The sequence below is a fragment of the Silene latifolia genome, chromosome 10 (genome assembly GCF_048544455.1).
Source record: "Silene latifolia isolate original U9 population chromosome 10, ASM4854445v1, whole genome shotgun sequence".
Lineage (NCBI taxonomy): Eukaryota > Viridiplantae > Streptophyta > Magnoliopsida > Caryophyllales > Caryophyllaceae > Silene > Silene latifolia.
In genome coordinates, this window is record NC_133535.1 from 73,141,568 (window position 1) to 73,158,370 (window position 16,803).

The following is a 16,803-nucleotide window of genomic DNA, read 5'->3' on the forward strand; positions in this document are numbered from 1 at the left end:
CACTACCATCTTATCTCTTACGATCTCTTAGTACTCTACTAGTCTCATTCTTCTATCTACTATACACAATGTTACCCAAACATATATTCGACAACTAATTCAAATATGCCTAAGCATACACATACTCAAGTAGCACGTTTACCACATCCACACTTGTACCTTTCTAGAATAATATTTATAGTTCACGTAATAGCAATAACAGACTCAAGCACAGAACCATGCACATGAACCCAAGGAATCATACTCATTCATCCTCGTACCTCAAGATATACATACAACTTCCAAGGAATAGATTACACATCACGCCTAAAGCATACTTAATCTCGCCCACACCTTTATCTTACCATGGAGTTACTGGCTTATGCATGTTAGAGCCGGGATTCTGGAACGAGGGCGCCTTTTCACCTAAAATTAAATATGAGAGGGCTCCCAACACAAATACACCAGCTTCATTTTATTAGACTCTCGACGTTCATTTGGTTCATTGGTTCAGATTCCAAAATCGTCGCTCTGATAACACTTTGTAACACCCCATTTACCAAGGAGCCTTTCGCAGTTTAGTAAGACCTTCGAAGTAAATAAGGGTGCTACCATCTCGGTTGCCCGAGGTAGTTTATATCAAACTAATAATAAAACAACAATTATTAATGTTTATTACAAAGCTTACAACGAAACTACAAAAAGGATACAAGTCAAATACTTATTTACTGAAATACGATTGATGGGATATCACTGATCTCTATAAAATCACATTCCGTGTCACCACGATCTCTCCGACTGACCCAAAAGCCAATCCAGCAATCATGACAGACCTAAAACGTCTCATTGCTCACCATTTTTCGCCAATATCCAATAGATCACCACAATGAAGTAAACGAAAATAAGGAAACCACACAACACCACACAAGGTCAGTAAAAGTGCATGATGAATGTAAAGATGCCACACGAAACACAATGAACAAACCACATAAAATAGTACCATCACCATTACCTTGTACTCTATAGTAACCGGTGTCTGAATCGCACCAATGGTTCCCATCGCAACAGGTAACAAACCTCTGCCGATGCCAGACTGTAGCAGTGGTCATCAAAATTTTCGCTCATCACAACGAGCGAACCCAGATCCTTAATGTTCACAACCCTCTTCTGACGCGAGTTACAAGAGGTGATACATGGTGGTGAAGTCCACCTCCCGACATGGCTTCACTATCAAAATCATCACTCCATCAACATCAATCATCTAACAACAATTAATCACAATAAAATTAACAATCACAACAACACAATTAAATCATACAACTATACTCAGTAGGAAAATCCTACCTCTAGCGAATCCTCTTGCAACCGCAGCCAATAACATATATAAGAATGTGATCCCGACATCATCGCCTACAACAATCAATTAGACTCTATCACGATCTACCATTATCACATGTTAATACTAACGATGATAGAAGCAACATACCTTGCCATGTTAGACTACTTCGATGGTTAAGTCCCGACATGCTAAACTTGTGCTCACTTGCTTGACCGTAAGGTATAGAGTATAAAGTAGATGGAAAGGGAGATGATAGATGGGGAAAAGAGTCTGACTTTTAGGGTTGGAGGAATGAAGGAAATTAGGAAATGAAATAACATAAATCCTGGCTCGCGGTCGTAAAATAACTGTTGAACCACCGACACTCGGTCGAGCATCACCCCCACTCGATCGAGTAAACCCCACTCGGCCAAGTACCACACATACAAGACCGACTATACCCAAATATGTCGAGTAGTCGAAGTTAGGAACGCTAAGTGGCTCTCGAGACATTCCCAAAATGGTTCCTTAGGCACGGAAAGTCATTCCTAAAGTCTTCTAAAAAGGCGAGTATTACAAAATATGCCTCTTTTTCATGTATAATGAGTGCCAAGTATGCCATGTACTCATGTATACCAACAATAAATCCCAATAATACATCAAGATACAATCCCCCCCATTAACATGTTTAAATACAAACCCACAAGCATAACTATCCTTTGAGACACATTTATACAACCACATGTTATAATGCAAGTCTAATTATCATGTACGACTTGCAACAACAAGAATGACATATGTAAAAATATGAGTAAGCATCCATGTTACCAAAATTGAGTAGGGAAACCCTATATTTTAGCAAACTTCGTAAGCAACTCAAGACAACCAAGAATCCGTCTCACAAAACCATCTCATCTTACATAAATCACATAATTATCATCACAACCTATCCTATACTCTTATATTATATAAAACTCTTATTATTACCCCTTAATTACCCATAATACTAAATAAAGCAATAATTAACATTATCCATAAAACCCCCTAAAGGTTAGGGTTTGGTGAAAGCATAAAAAGGTAAGATCTTGACTTACAAGGTGAAAGAAGATATGAGGAATGTGTAAGATCTCAAATCCATGCTCACACACCATAAGAGGAGGCTAAGGAGAGTTCTAAAGAGAAGGGAGAGAATTTGGAGGCTTAAAAAAGAGAGAAGGAAATGATTTAGGGTTAGAGGGATTTTAGGTCCCGACACTATTTATATCACCACTGTACAGGTCCATTCGGTCGAGTGCCCGATCAATCGGCCTGGTGAACCACACTCGGTCTAATGTCCAATCAATCGGCCGAGTGAAACTCACTTGGTCAAGGATCACTCATACTCGGTCGAGTGCAGTCTACTCGGTCCACGAAATCCACACTTCATCTAGCATGACTAATTACTTAGCTCACAAGTAGCCTCTCATCAATCTTAAGGGTCCTTTTACTATTCCCAAGGTTCCTTTAGATGGCTCGAAAGATCTAGGTATTACAGGAATAATCTATTGGTCGCGCCGCCCTGCACCGTGCTAGGTGAGGCAGTCTGCTGTTCTTATTTCCTCATTATTCGGACTCTGGTATGATCCTCCGCAATAGCTCTGGTTGTTGTTGTTTTTATAACCACTCGACTTCTGGTAGGATCCTCCTCCATAAGTCTGATTATTATAGAGGCCCTGGTTATTGTTTTTGTAGCTCCTATGGTTACTCCATTAACCTGAGTAACGATTGCTTCCCATATATGGTGCTAGAATGCAGTATCCTTCTTAATTTCCCCCTCCATTTCTATTTATCGGTCCACTACTACACTCGAAATATTTATGGTCCATTTTATCATAGTTGAAACATCTCCATTCGTGATTTTATCCCTAGCTTTGACTCTCATCTCCACTTTATCCCAATCCTCCTCCATAATTAGACCTACTGGCAGAATAAGACCTAAATGGATTGTAGCAGTGTTTCTTACTAGCTCCTTACCCCTCACTTACTGTCTCAGGCTTCCTCTTTTCACCATTTATTTTCTTTTTCTCTTTCGTCAAATCAACTATTCTCTCAGCATGCCCTACTTCGTGATGTACTTCTTTCACATCAGTTGGCTCCCTAGCTAGTAGCCTCTTCAATATATCTAATGACAACCTTCCTCGCTCAGCTTCAAGTTAGCTACATACTTTGCTAACTCCATAAACTTGTTGCGATATTCCCCAACTATTATCTCTACGGTCATGTTGAACATGTTGAACTCTGACCTCAACTTGCTCCTTATGTATTCAGGTATGAACTTATTTCTTAGTCTGCTCTTGAAAATAGTCCAGTGCACATGAGTCTCATCACTCTCTGTGAAAGCTTCCATAACCATCTCCTTGTTACGGCTCCACTAGAAGCCTGTCTTTCCTTTCATGTAAAAAGTAGCTTGATCCACTTCCATCTCAACTGGGCAGTTTAATAACTCAAATATGTTGTAAAACTCCTAACACCAATCTCCCAACAACGAAGGCTCCCCTTGACCATCATATTTAGTAGGCCCATGACGATTATTTGTTGTACTCATCATCGCAGCATCCACTACCACTTCTTTTGGTTAGTCGAATTTTGCAATTATGATGTCAGTGTTGCATTAATTTCCAACAACGTTTCTATCTCCTCGGTCGACATGTTATGAGCAACTGACAAAGTGGAAAATCCCTTCTTAGGTGGCATCTTATCATTCATTAGCAATAAAAAACATATGCATTATACTTATTAAATGGGTCTACATTAAACAACCACGGAATTTGGATGCTTAAATACAGTTATACATATTCTTACTGAGATTAACACAAACTACTCACGTTATCACATAATATACATATTAGCAAGGCTGAACATGTTGTCATATTGCTAGACATGCAAAACTAAACTCAAATAACATTCGCCAAAATCATTATCTGTCCATTTAGTCGATCAACATGGGTTTTTAGTCAATCGACCAAAACATTATTCGATCGACCACTAACTTTTGTCGATCGACTTATTCAACTTATCCGTCTCTGTCGTCCACCAAAACTTTTCAGTCGACCACTTTTATCAAAAACACAGTTTAGTCGATCGACTGGAGGTTCTGGTCAATCGACTTTTCTTACTTTGGCAATACGGTCAAACAGTTTACGCAAGTATAATAGCTGTCTCAATGTTACATGTAACAATAAACTTTTACAATTTCCACAAGTTATGTAATCCATTTTCATGTTATTATTAGCTTCGGGACATCATACATGTTTGTCGTCATTCATTTCCTAAAACTTTTACACCAACATGAAAATTTCATAAAATACTCCACCAATCTCTTTTTGTTCACATCATCCTCTATCCATCTCACTTCATAACAGGTCCAACCATGGTAAATTCATACTTACATTTACTCTTTAGACCTTCACATACCAAGGAGTAACAAAATAATTAAATCACATAATATCCACTCTATCTACCCACTCTCTTCAATACTCGTCATGGTGATCGGTTCAAGACTATAAGGGCCATAATTAAAGTAAAGGACGTCTCCCTAACCAAGCTAAAGGGGCTCCTAATATTTTCTACCTGGGGTTCATTTTATTAGACACATCCTAGGTTCATTAGGGTTATTGGCTATGCCCTAGGATCGTTCGCACTGATACCACTTTGTAGCACCCCTGTTTACTAAGAGCCTTTAGGAAGACATTCTCAATTAAAAGGGACTGTTATATCCTTCTTCTGCTACAACAAAAACAAATACACCAAAAATAACACAAACACAGAAGAATAAGCAGAAGGAGACTACTTTTGTAGATGCAGGGGTGCAGCAGAGTGCCCAGGCTTCGGGTTCAAAGGGACCTACTTTAGTGGATGTACGACAAACAAAATCGATGGGTGAACTGAATGGGATTCCGGTTTTGAACTTGAATGGGGATATTAGGGAGCATAACTAGTTATGTTGGACGCTGTGTCAAAGAGGACGAAATGTACTAGTTATGGAGATGATTACTTAGGATGAGGAACTTTGTGACTTGCATCAGTTCACTCATGTTGATATTCAGAAAGAGATAGAATTTAAGAATAACTCTATTTATTGTTATATTCTAGGAGCCAACCCTCCTTGGGAGGTCATTGAGGACTTTATTTATAGAATTTGGGCTCATTTTGATGTTGATAGAGTTTCCTTCATGGCTAATGGATTTTCTTAGTTTTGTTTAAGAAATATGAGAATAAGGAAGATGTGTTGAAATATGGTCATTATCTGTTTGACAATAAACCTATGATTGTTAAACCTTGGCATGTGGATGTGGACCTGATTAAGGAGAGGGTGGATGAGGTCCATGTATAGGTGAGGCTTACTGGGATTCCCATTAAATTATAGGGAGACTGTTTGCCCAAAATTACAGGCCTTGTTGGTGAGTACGTCTAGAAAGATAGTGCCCCAAATGAGAAAATTCGATTGAGTTATGCACGAGTGATGGTAGAACTTAAGATAAATCAGAAATTGCCAGAGAATGTGCTTTTCTTGGATGAACAGGTAAGATGGTTGAGGTGCTAGTTGAATATGATTGGATGCATGTTTCATGTGGAGTCTGTAAGGGGATGGGGCATGACAAGGAAAAATGTAGGAAGGCTCCTCTAAAACCTCGGAAGAAGAAAGTGCAGTAGGGATCAAAGCAAAAGCAGGTATGGAAACCTGTTCAGAAGGCAGTAGTTCCATCACCTATTCAAGTACAAACAAGTGCATTATTCACACCTGAATTGTTCCCACATTTGTCTAGGGTCATCAAATCTACCCCTGTCTGGAGGATTATGAGACTTAATAAGTAAAGTGGGGCTCATGTTATAAGGGCAGATAGTAGCACTGGACCATATACTTTTCTGGAGGCTTTGAATAGACTGTCTACTCCTAGGGGGTAGATCAGGGTGGTAAGGATCCCCCTTCCATCATCCCTAATGCATAGTATAGGTTTTTGGAATGTTAGAGGCCTTAATGATGTTAATAAACAGAAAATAGTAAAATAGTTTATGCAGAATAATGGAATAGAATTATTTGGACTATTAGAAACCAAAATAAAACCTAGTAACTTGCTTAATAAAAATACCTCTCTTTTTGATGGATGCAGTGTGTCTAGTAATTGTAGTTGGCATAAAAGAGGGATAATTTAGATCTTGTGAAAACCCGATTGCTTTACTATTCAATTTTTATCACATGGGGCTCAGCATATACACATGAGTGTGGAATGAAGGAGTGATGCTAAGAAGTTCCTTCTCACAATGATTTATGAATATAATGGAGTTAATGAGAGGAATGAACTTTTAATGTTTCATAAAATTAAGGTTTTGAATTGTGATGTTCCCTGGCTTTGGGCAGAGGATTTCAATACTGTATTATCTCCAGTAGAAAGATTTGGTGTAAATACTACTGATGTGGAGATGAAACAATTCTAGTTGTGTGTTTCTTTATTTTTTTGTTATATATATATATATATATATATATATATATATATATATATATATATATATATATATATATATATATATGGTATTCAAGCCACATGCTCCAATAAACAAGTGCATGTGGATAAAGTCTATGGTAGATTAGACAAAGCAATGGGGAATCATGAATGGATTGAGGAATTTGGAGATTACATCGCTAAATTTAACCCTTAAGGCTTGTTTTATCACTGCCTGAAGAGTCTATCGATCCGAAATACTAGGGGGGGGGTGAATTGAGGATTAAAAACTTTACCTGCTTTTTCGACTGTATAAATATAATTAATTATTTAAAGTTTATTGATTAAACTTTAACTAATCAACTAATAAACGAACTAAAACAAAGCGTAAGGAAAACGAAAGAGAAAGAGACACACGGATTTTTGAAGTGGTTTAGTTTCACAAATCGAAACCTAAGTCCACTATTCTCGATTAATAAATTTAGTACATTTCTACGGATTACAAATTTACTAATCCAACTCGTACAACTAACCCTACTTGTAACTCAAGTGAGTATCGCTAAATACTCGAGTGACTAACTTACGATAATAAGAAAGCACTAATGATTCTACTAAAAGTTCACGTTAATGAACGAGTAAGAAATCAATTAAGCACTATTATCTTATGATGATAATGAAAGAACGAATCCACAAGTATAAAACATACGACCTTTTTCGAAAATAAACAAAATGGTTTTCTCGCTTTAAAAACACGATTTTTGCTTTTGAATATAAAATCAAAATTATGCTCAAAGGTCTTATTTTCAAATGTAGCAAAGAGTAAAGTATTTATAGCGAAAGAGGAAGCATAGCACTCGGTTTCACCGAAACCCTAGTGGCCAAAATAATAGATATGTAAACAAATCATATCTTGTTATTTCTTTTCTTAAAATCTTAGAAGATAATAAAGAATAACTAAAAGATAATTTTATCAATTATTCTCCTATTATCTTTTCCTTAAATCATAAGATATGATAAGATTTTTCATAACAAAAATATCCTTATCATATATAACCATATCATGTTAGATATAAAAGATATGTTAAGATAATTCTAGAGAATAAAATCTTAACAATGATCAACTTGTATTGCTAAGTTCACACGAGAGCAACACGGCTCATAGGCCTTGATTTTCGTGAAAACCCTAGCTTGATATTAGGTTAGATTTAGGGTTTAAGAGTATGTAATATTAGAAACCCTAATTAGTAATATGACTCAACTCATAAGTGATTCAACATAATTACTAATTATAAGCTTAAAATAAAACCACACTTAATATGAATATAGACTTCCTTGTTAAATAAATAATTTTTGCTAAAACATTTAAAAGAAACAAAAACATTTTTCAAAAACAATTTGAAAACATTTTAGTCGTGTATTATGTAAACTTGACATCTCAATGTTATAGTAGAAGAGCTATAACATTGAGCTCTTATATAAGACACGTTATAGCTGTGAGGCTATAACTTTACTATTCTAAGAAGTGCATTCTTACGTTACCATTACGAGCTAATCACCTATGCTATTCTAATCTTCTTAGGAGATCTTCAAGTGTAGGCTACTTCGCCATTCAAGCTTGATCAATCTTTAAATGAGCTTCATCTTCACATGAACGCTTGACTAATTCTTTAATAGTCGTAAAACCTTCATCCTTGATTGAGGGCTTCATCATGATATAAACACATCATACTTCCATCACAATTCTTTATTGCTTACGATTAGTAAGTCCAATCTAAAAGACTAAACAAACAATTAAGCGCAACGAGTATATAAAATATCAAGCACTCTTGACATCATCAAAACATAAACATATATATCTATATGGTTCAACACTGCCTTATACAATACTTGATAAAAAGATCTAAATCAATGGTAGAAGGAGTTTCAAATACTTTACTATGTGGGGGCAATCTGAATTGTTTAGAGATTGTGTAGATAGTGTTTGGTAAAGAAGACATAGTGGTCCCAAAATGTTCCATATAGTTAAGAAACTGAAGGAGCTGAAACCAGTGCATAAAAATTTAAAGAAAGGTGATTTTTCTGATATTGAAAATAGCTCTACACTTACTGGTGTTTTACTAGAAAATATTTAGAAGGAGCTGGTTGAGAATAATCCGGAAATTTAGAACTTATTCAACAAGAGCATATGGTGGCCCAGAAGTTCAAGTAATTACTCACTGCTAGGGACAATTTTTTTTGAATTTCCATCTTAAGTTGAAAATTTTATCCCTTAAACGAGTTACTTTGACGAAGATTAAGCAACTTTTTCACCTTGATTATGTTAGATAGCTGAAATAGATGAAGTTAGGTTGAAATGATTTTGCCCCAAAATGATTGGCAAACGGTAGTCTTAGTAGTGTTAAATGGTTAAAATTTACAACTTAAGATGAAAATTCAAAAAATAAATGGATGATATTGTTTTTTATTGGGTTTGGACGAGATTTGTTAGTGTTTTTTTTTTAAAAAAAAACAAACTTACTGGTAGTAGTTTTTAAACGAAAATTATTTTGGTAGTAGTTCTTTAAACAGTGTAGTACCAAGGTAGTAGTTATAAAAAAAACTCTATTTTTTTATATATGTTGGATAATTTTATATTCCACATCCATGACACCATTATTGTGCGAAAAAGCTATGGTTACAGTCAATGTATAAAATTTTCTATACACTGCGAGTACCATATTGACATGGCAATGGTGGGGTATAAGACGGAATTTTTTTAAAGTTTAATTTTATCATATTTTAGGACAATGTACAAAAAAAAATTGAGAGTTTTCGTAAAATATTAATAATTCTTTATGCCAATTTTTTTTTATATTTGGTAAGGTTATAATCATCTCATTCACTACGCCAAATAAAACCTTCAATAACGGTCAAATAATGCAATTAACGTTTTTAAATAGAAACACGGGAACGTTATTGCAACGACTGTTGTTAAATATATACCACGATTGTACAATTAATACGCAACCGTTATATAACATCAATAACGGCTCTATAATATCGTTATCACAACTCAAGAACCGTTATAAAATCTTTTAAAAAACTGTTATTAAATCTTAATAACGGTTTCAAATCCGTTGTCGTAGTTTACGATTGACAACGTTTTATCGTTGCAAAATAGTTGTTAAATATTATATATGATAACGGTTGATTTCGTTATCTTATTTAATTGAATGTCAAAATATAACAACGGCTTTAATGCATGCAAAACCGTTGTTATATTTATCTGTTGACAACGATATGTAACCATTATCTATTTTATTGATGAAATTTTGACAACGGTTTTGCTTAAATAAACCGTTGTAAAAGTTTTGAAGTCGGCAACGGTTATCGTTCGTTATCTTATATTTTTAGCGGTTTGAATGGGAGGAAAAATATGTCAACGGTTATTTATCTAAATAAAACCGTTGTCAAATAATTGTTTGCCCCGCGTTATTTTTAACCGTTATCGGTTTTAATTATTTTTATTAAAAAAAATGATTTTAGCTTGTTCTAGCATCCGCTGAAATGCTATTTTTTCAGTAGCGTTTGTAGCAGCTGCTGAAATGCTTGTAGAGTCTATATAAAGATATACTCAAGAGGGGGGGGGAAATTAAGTATATAAAACTCTTACCCACTTTTTCGATTTATTGATAATTTATTAATTACTCGATGTTTATTAATTAAACTCGACTAATTAATTTATCGTATGTGTGATAATGAAACAATGAATGCGAAAATAAAGAAGACACACGAAATTTTGAAGTGGTTCAGTTTCACAAGTCAAAACCTACGTCCACTATTCTCGATTAATAACTTTAGTACCTTCCTACGGATTACAAAATTATCAATCTAACTCGTACAACTAACTAGAGTTGTAACTGAATTTGAGTATCGTTAAATACTCGATTTCTATCTTACGTTAATAAGAAAGTACTACTAGATTCTACTAGTGTTCACGTTAATGAACGAGTATGAATACAATGAGTACTATAATCCTATTAATGAAATGAACGAGAATGATTGACAAATAAGAGGCACACGTTTTGCTTTAGACACAATTAGGGTTTCGAAAATAATTGCAAAAATGAAAAAATTGAATTCGAAATATGCTTAAGATTTTTGCAAAGGTTTTTCTCAAAATAAGTTTCTTACCTTTTCTAATGAAATACTTTGGTATTTATAGGAGTAGAAAAACCTAAAACTAGGTTAAAGATTCGACACCCTAGCCGACCCCTTAGGTCCGAAAATCCTTGAAGTGGGCTAGGTTAAAACATTTATTTTTATCAACAAAATACCTTATATTTAAAAACCCTAATTACTACTAGGATATTTTCGACTAGAAGGTGATATGTCCACAATCCATTTCACTCTAATTGAAACCCTAAAGTTAATTAGTTTTAAATCATAAAACTAAAATAATATGATTAGAAACCCTAGATTACATAACAACCCATAAGTTGTATAATAAATAAGTAGGATTTATATAATCAATATTACTAATTTCATCCAGAAAAGATATAGTATAAATATCACTTTAATTTTCGAAATAATAAATAAATATAAAGCTTAAATTGTGCTCTCTTATATGTCGTTCATGGTTATAGGTCAAATGGCTATAACCAAGAAATTTGATAGGTAAGGTTAGAGATGAAATAGCTATAACCATACTTTCTCAAAAACCATTTTGTTCATACCATTTATAGAATGAAATCCTATATTCCTAATCTTCATAAGATCTTCAAATATAAGTTCCTTTCTTCATCTTGATCTAGAAACTCTTCATCTTGAGCTTCCATCAAATAATATATTGTTTTGCTTGATTTAGTCTTCTATGGTTATAGACAAAACAACCATAACCAAACTTCATTACCAAGCTCCAATTTCATCATGAGAATTCCATCATATGCTATAACAACAATTAGTCTTCGTAGTAATTGTCAACTAAGATATGCACCATTTAACAAACAATTACAAGCACAAGAGTATAACATATTACAAATCATAATACTTGTCATTATCAAAACTTATATAAATATAGTCCAACAAATTCCCCCTTTTTTATGATGGCAAGTCTCCTATGATTTGTTACTAAGGTCAAGTTCCCCCTTAACATGCTACTACCAAAGTTATAGTAAGTTGATCACAAGAACAAGCTATTTTTATTCAAGGTTATAGCATGGAACCCCTTAAGAGATTAAAGATCTTGACAAGGAGCAAGCTTAGGCAATCATTCAAGTCATACAATTTCTTCCCCCTCTTGACATCATCGAAAAGACAAGAACAAGACATAAAACAACTAGAATAATATAAATTGAGGAAAGAAATAGTCATGCAAATACGAATTAATAAAACGAGAATAGTTAATTGATGTGACCATAATTTGAGCATATTTAGTCCCCGAATTAGCCTTGTTCCCATGCTTTTTAGTGCATATTTGGATCATTTGTTATCTTTAGTCCTTTGTTTTGCATATTCTTTGAGGTTTTGATCCCTTGGTAGGAAATGAGTGCAAACTTTGCATTTTCATGGAAAAATGGAGCTAAATTGATTGAATTCAATGACCAAACATCAAAGAGAAGACAAGACTAGAAGGCCTTTATACATACTATAGTAGATGGGCAATGATGAGATAAAATCCTTGCATCCCCGAGGAAATCCTCAAGGATTTTATGAAGAGAAAGGAAGAAAAGAAGAAAGGAAGAAGCTGATCTACAATCCGAGCGGATTGCCCACAATCCGCCCGTCCAAGACAAGCAATCTGAGCGTCTTCCTCAGAAGGCTGCTCGTCCAAAACCACCACAATCCGCCGTCCACCACCACAATCCGCTCGTCCAACAAGAAGACAATCCGCTCGTCACGTGCTCTGGACACTCGGATTGTGTGACAGCTATTTCGTCTTCTACATGTTTTATGAAGGATGCGCATACTTCGGGAAAGACTAGCAAAAAGGAGACTCGCATATTTTTCTGAGAGGAGCGATTCCTCAAGGATCTAATCGTCATTTAAGACCTTAGTAAACCCTAATTTGTGTACCTAATCACCTCTATAAATACCCCATTAGTCTAATTAGATTATCATATTCTTCTTAGCAATCTCTAGTTTAGCTTATATCAATCTAATCTCTCTTTAATCTTGTAATCAACATTTAATCAAGTCTTAATACAAATCTCATTTCCTTAATCTCTCTTTTGTTCATCTTTCATTTTGGGTAATTGAAGATTATTTGGGTTATTATTGGGAGATTGACAACCTTCTAATCAATCATCAAGTACTTCTATTATTCTTTGCTTTATTATTCGAATCATTAGTAGGTATAATTCTCTTAATCCCTTTTTATTTATTGTTAATCATCTTCATTTATTCATCATGTTTTACTTTGTTGGTATGATTGACAACCTTGCTAGCATGTTCAACATGATAATGAGTGAGTAGTTTTCTTAGCTAGGGTTAATGGGTAATTAGGGGAAACCAACATGGGGGATGATTCATGCTTAAATTAATATGTTTTCATAGTTTATTTGCTTACTTGTTGTGATCTCAACTTATGCACATGTTATGTTTGATGAAATGCGAGCCTATGAATCCTTGCATTTTTTACCCATCACCTATCTTTTCAATGAGACTTGTAAGACATAAACCAACTCGAGTCTCATTAGACCATGCATATAGTCGAGTAGGGAAGATTAAGTCGACTTGTAGGTATTGTACAATCTAATCGATTCGGCTCCGGGACCCAAACTTTCCTAGGATTGTAAGATATAAACCAACTCGATCCATCACAACAATAATTGCTTGCTTATAATTTGAAAATATGTTTGTATGATCTATTCCCATGAATCCCCTATGACCCTAGGACACCCTAGTGCCTTTTATCAATTGTTTACATCCCTTTTTAATCATCTTGTTTGTTTAATTTCATTGCTATTTAGTTTAGTGATCTTCTACTTCAAACCCCAAATTGTGACACCCCTAGACACCGCTAGTTGCAATTGAAAATCTCATCTCAATTCCCGTCCCTTGGGATCCGACCTTTACTTGCCTCTTTACTAATTGTAGAGTTGTTTGTGGAGTTATAAATAGTGTTTTGGTCTAGGTGCTCCTAACGGCAAGTACCGAAAACTAAAGCTCTCAAGAGGGCTCGACCAAAAAATGGCGCCGTTGCCGGGGACGGTGTTAACTTGATTTAGATTTTTTTAGATTGTTATTAGTTGTGTCTTTCTTTGCCTTGGGGAAGTAAAACTCCTCAAGGTTTGTTCTAATTATTTTCAAGTTGTTTGATATTTTGCATGTCTAGAATATCACAAGGTAACTTGTTACCCTTTGATCTTGAAATCGAAAGGACTTTGACAAACAATAGAAGACTTGCTAGAGGAACTTTGAGAGGTATTGGTGAGGTTGTAGATATTCAACCAAACATTATTGAGTTCATCAACCCTTTTTTGCAAGAGAAGGTGAAGAGAACCCAACACAAAATCCAACATAAAATCAACCCACAATGCCTAAATTTTCATCACATTCCGTACCAACCGAGGAGAACCTACCCAATGGTACTCCCACACCACAACACTTAACCGGAAATTTTATTGCCAAATCCGCATTTATCCAATTACTCGAAAGAAGCCAATTTGGGAGGATGTCTAGTGAAGACCCTCACTCTCACATGGAGACTTTTTGTGACTATTGTGATGCGATTTCACAAACCGGTGTAACTCAAGACCAAATTCGATGGGTCTTATTTCCTTTTTCTCTAATTGGCACCGCAAAACAGTGGTTGAAAGGCCTTGATAAGGCTACTCTCGGAATTGACTCTTGGAAGAAATTGGCTCTAGCTTTCTACAAAAAGTTCTACCCACCGGAAAAGACTAACATGCTAAGAGCTCAAATTACGGGCTTTAAGCAAAGAGATGAAGAATCCTTGTATGAAGCTTGGGAGCGATTCAAAGGAATTTGTCGCTCATGTCCTCATCATGGACTTAGCGAGTGGTTCTTGGTACAACAATTCTGGAATGATCTTTATGAAGACTCAAGAAACATTCTCAACATGGGATCAAATGGTATGTTCACCGAAGTTGACGAAAATCAAACTTGGAACAAGATTGAGGAAATGGCGGTCCATAATTCATAATATAGTAGCCCTCGCAAGGCTACTAGAGGAGGAAAGAATGAAGTGGACTCTATTACACAATTGGGTGCTCAACTTAGTGCTCACATTGATACCATCAATTTGAAGTTCGAAAAAGCTATGGCTAGACTTGAAGAAGCCTCAAAATCACCAAAGCAACATGTTAATGCCATGACAGCATCTTCATCAATCCCAAGTGGGATATGTGAAAATTGTGGAACTTTGGGACATGACCAAAGTGAATGTAGGGGAACAAATGAACAAGTGAATGCTTTTCAAGCATATAAGAGTGGTACCCCTTATTCAAATTATAACAATGAAAACACCAAATTCTACCCAAATCTCTCATACAAAAGCCAAAATGTTCAAAACCCTCAACCAACATACACCCCACCTTCCATGAGAAACCAAAATCAAATACCCTTTTACAACCAAATCCAAGGTTTACCAAAATCAAACTCCATACAATAAACAAAATGACCAAGGTTTTGATGTTCAAAAAGCGGTCATCCAAATGCAAAAGAATCAACAAGAGTTTTTCACTCAAATGCAAAAGGATAGTCAAGCAAAGGAAATCACCATCAACAACATCCTAGCCCACACCAAAATGTTGGAAACCCAATTGACTAAACTAGCATCTTCAAGCTCACAAAGACAAAAGGGGCAATTACCACCTCAAAGTAATCCCCCGAGACATGAAACGGTTAGTGCCATTCACTTAAGTAGTGGTACGAGATATGAAGCACTAAAGAAGCAAGTTGAGGATGAAGTGGTGGAAGCTAGTGACAAAGAAGAAGTCGTGCAAAACTCCAAGGATGGAGAACCATCAAAAGAAGAAGTTTCGAAGAAAAATGAAGACAAGGCCAAGGAGAAGGAACCCATTGTGATTAGACTTCCTTTTCCAAGTCTTCAAGCCAAGCCCAAATTTGATGACCAACTTGGAAAATTTATGGAAATTGTGAAGAATTTGGAAGTCTCGATTCCTTTCACGGAATTAATCAATCACGTGCCGGTCTATGCAAAGTACATGAAAGACATCCTTACGAAAAAGAAGTCGATCCGGAAGCTTGAGACTATCGCCTTCACTAAGGTGAGTAGTGCAATCCTTCAAGGGAGTTCACCTCCGATGCTTAAAGATCCGGGAAGCTTCTCAATACCGTGTACCATTGGCGACACAACGATCAACAAAGCCCTATGTGATCTAGGGGCTAGTGTGAGTGTTATGCCGTATTCGGTAAGTAAAAGGTTAGGGATGGGAGAGCTTAAATGTACCAATATCACACTCCAAATGGCCGATAGATCGACGAAGATACCATTAGGGATATTGGAAGATGTTTCCGTAAGAGTTGGGAAATTTTTCATCCCGGTGGACTTTGTCATTGTTGACATGGAGGAAGACTCCAATATTCCAATCATTCTAGGAAGATCTTTCTTGCACACCGCGGGTGCGGTAATAGATGTGAAGCATGGAGAGCTCACTCTAGAAGTGGGAGATGAAAGCATAACTTTCAATCTTGACAAGACCATGAGAGCTCCCCGTTTGCATGAACCATGTTTTATGGTTGATCATTATAACCGGAAGGATGAGAGGAAGAAGTTGGAATTCCAATGGAAGAAGAAACTTGATGATGCTCCATCAAAAAAGCAAGTGAATTGTACAAAGAGAGCTTGAAAAGCTCACCCATGACAAGTGAAAAGGATGGCCTCATTGGCCAAGACAAGAAAGGAGGAGAGTTGTCTCCATCAACTCAAGAGATTTTTAATGATCAAGTAGACGAAGTTTGTGGTCTATGGGACGATGAGTTTGAAGGGATTTTTAATCCCTACATTGGTAATGCTATCGATCAAGACCAACATGAAGGACAACAAGTGCAAAGATCTAT

The 16,803-nt window shown here is 35.8% G+C and overlaps 1 long non-coding RNA gene and 1 other non-coding gene across 2 annotated transcripts; both read right to left on the reverse strand.

Moving 5' to 3' along the window:
* Positions 1-576: 576 nt before the first annotated feature.
* Positions 577-6,783, reverse strand: LOC141609033 (uncharacterized). The gene is made up of 3 exons (XR_012527150.1): positions 6,427-6,783; positions 1,324-3,996; positions 577-1,240 (listed from the first exon to the last, which is right to left on the reverse strand). It is a non-coding gene; the product is annotated as an uncharacterized LOC141609033 (long non-coding RNA).
* Positions 6,784-14,665: 7,882 nt separating this feature from the next.
* On the reverse strand, positions 14,666-14,772 carry LOC141610400 (small nucleolar RNA R71). Its single transcript, XR_012528311.1, has one exon. It is a non-coding gene; the product is annotated as a small nucleolar RNA R71 (small nucleolar RNA).
* Positions 14,773-16,803: the final 2,031 nt, after the last annotated feature.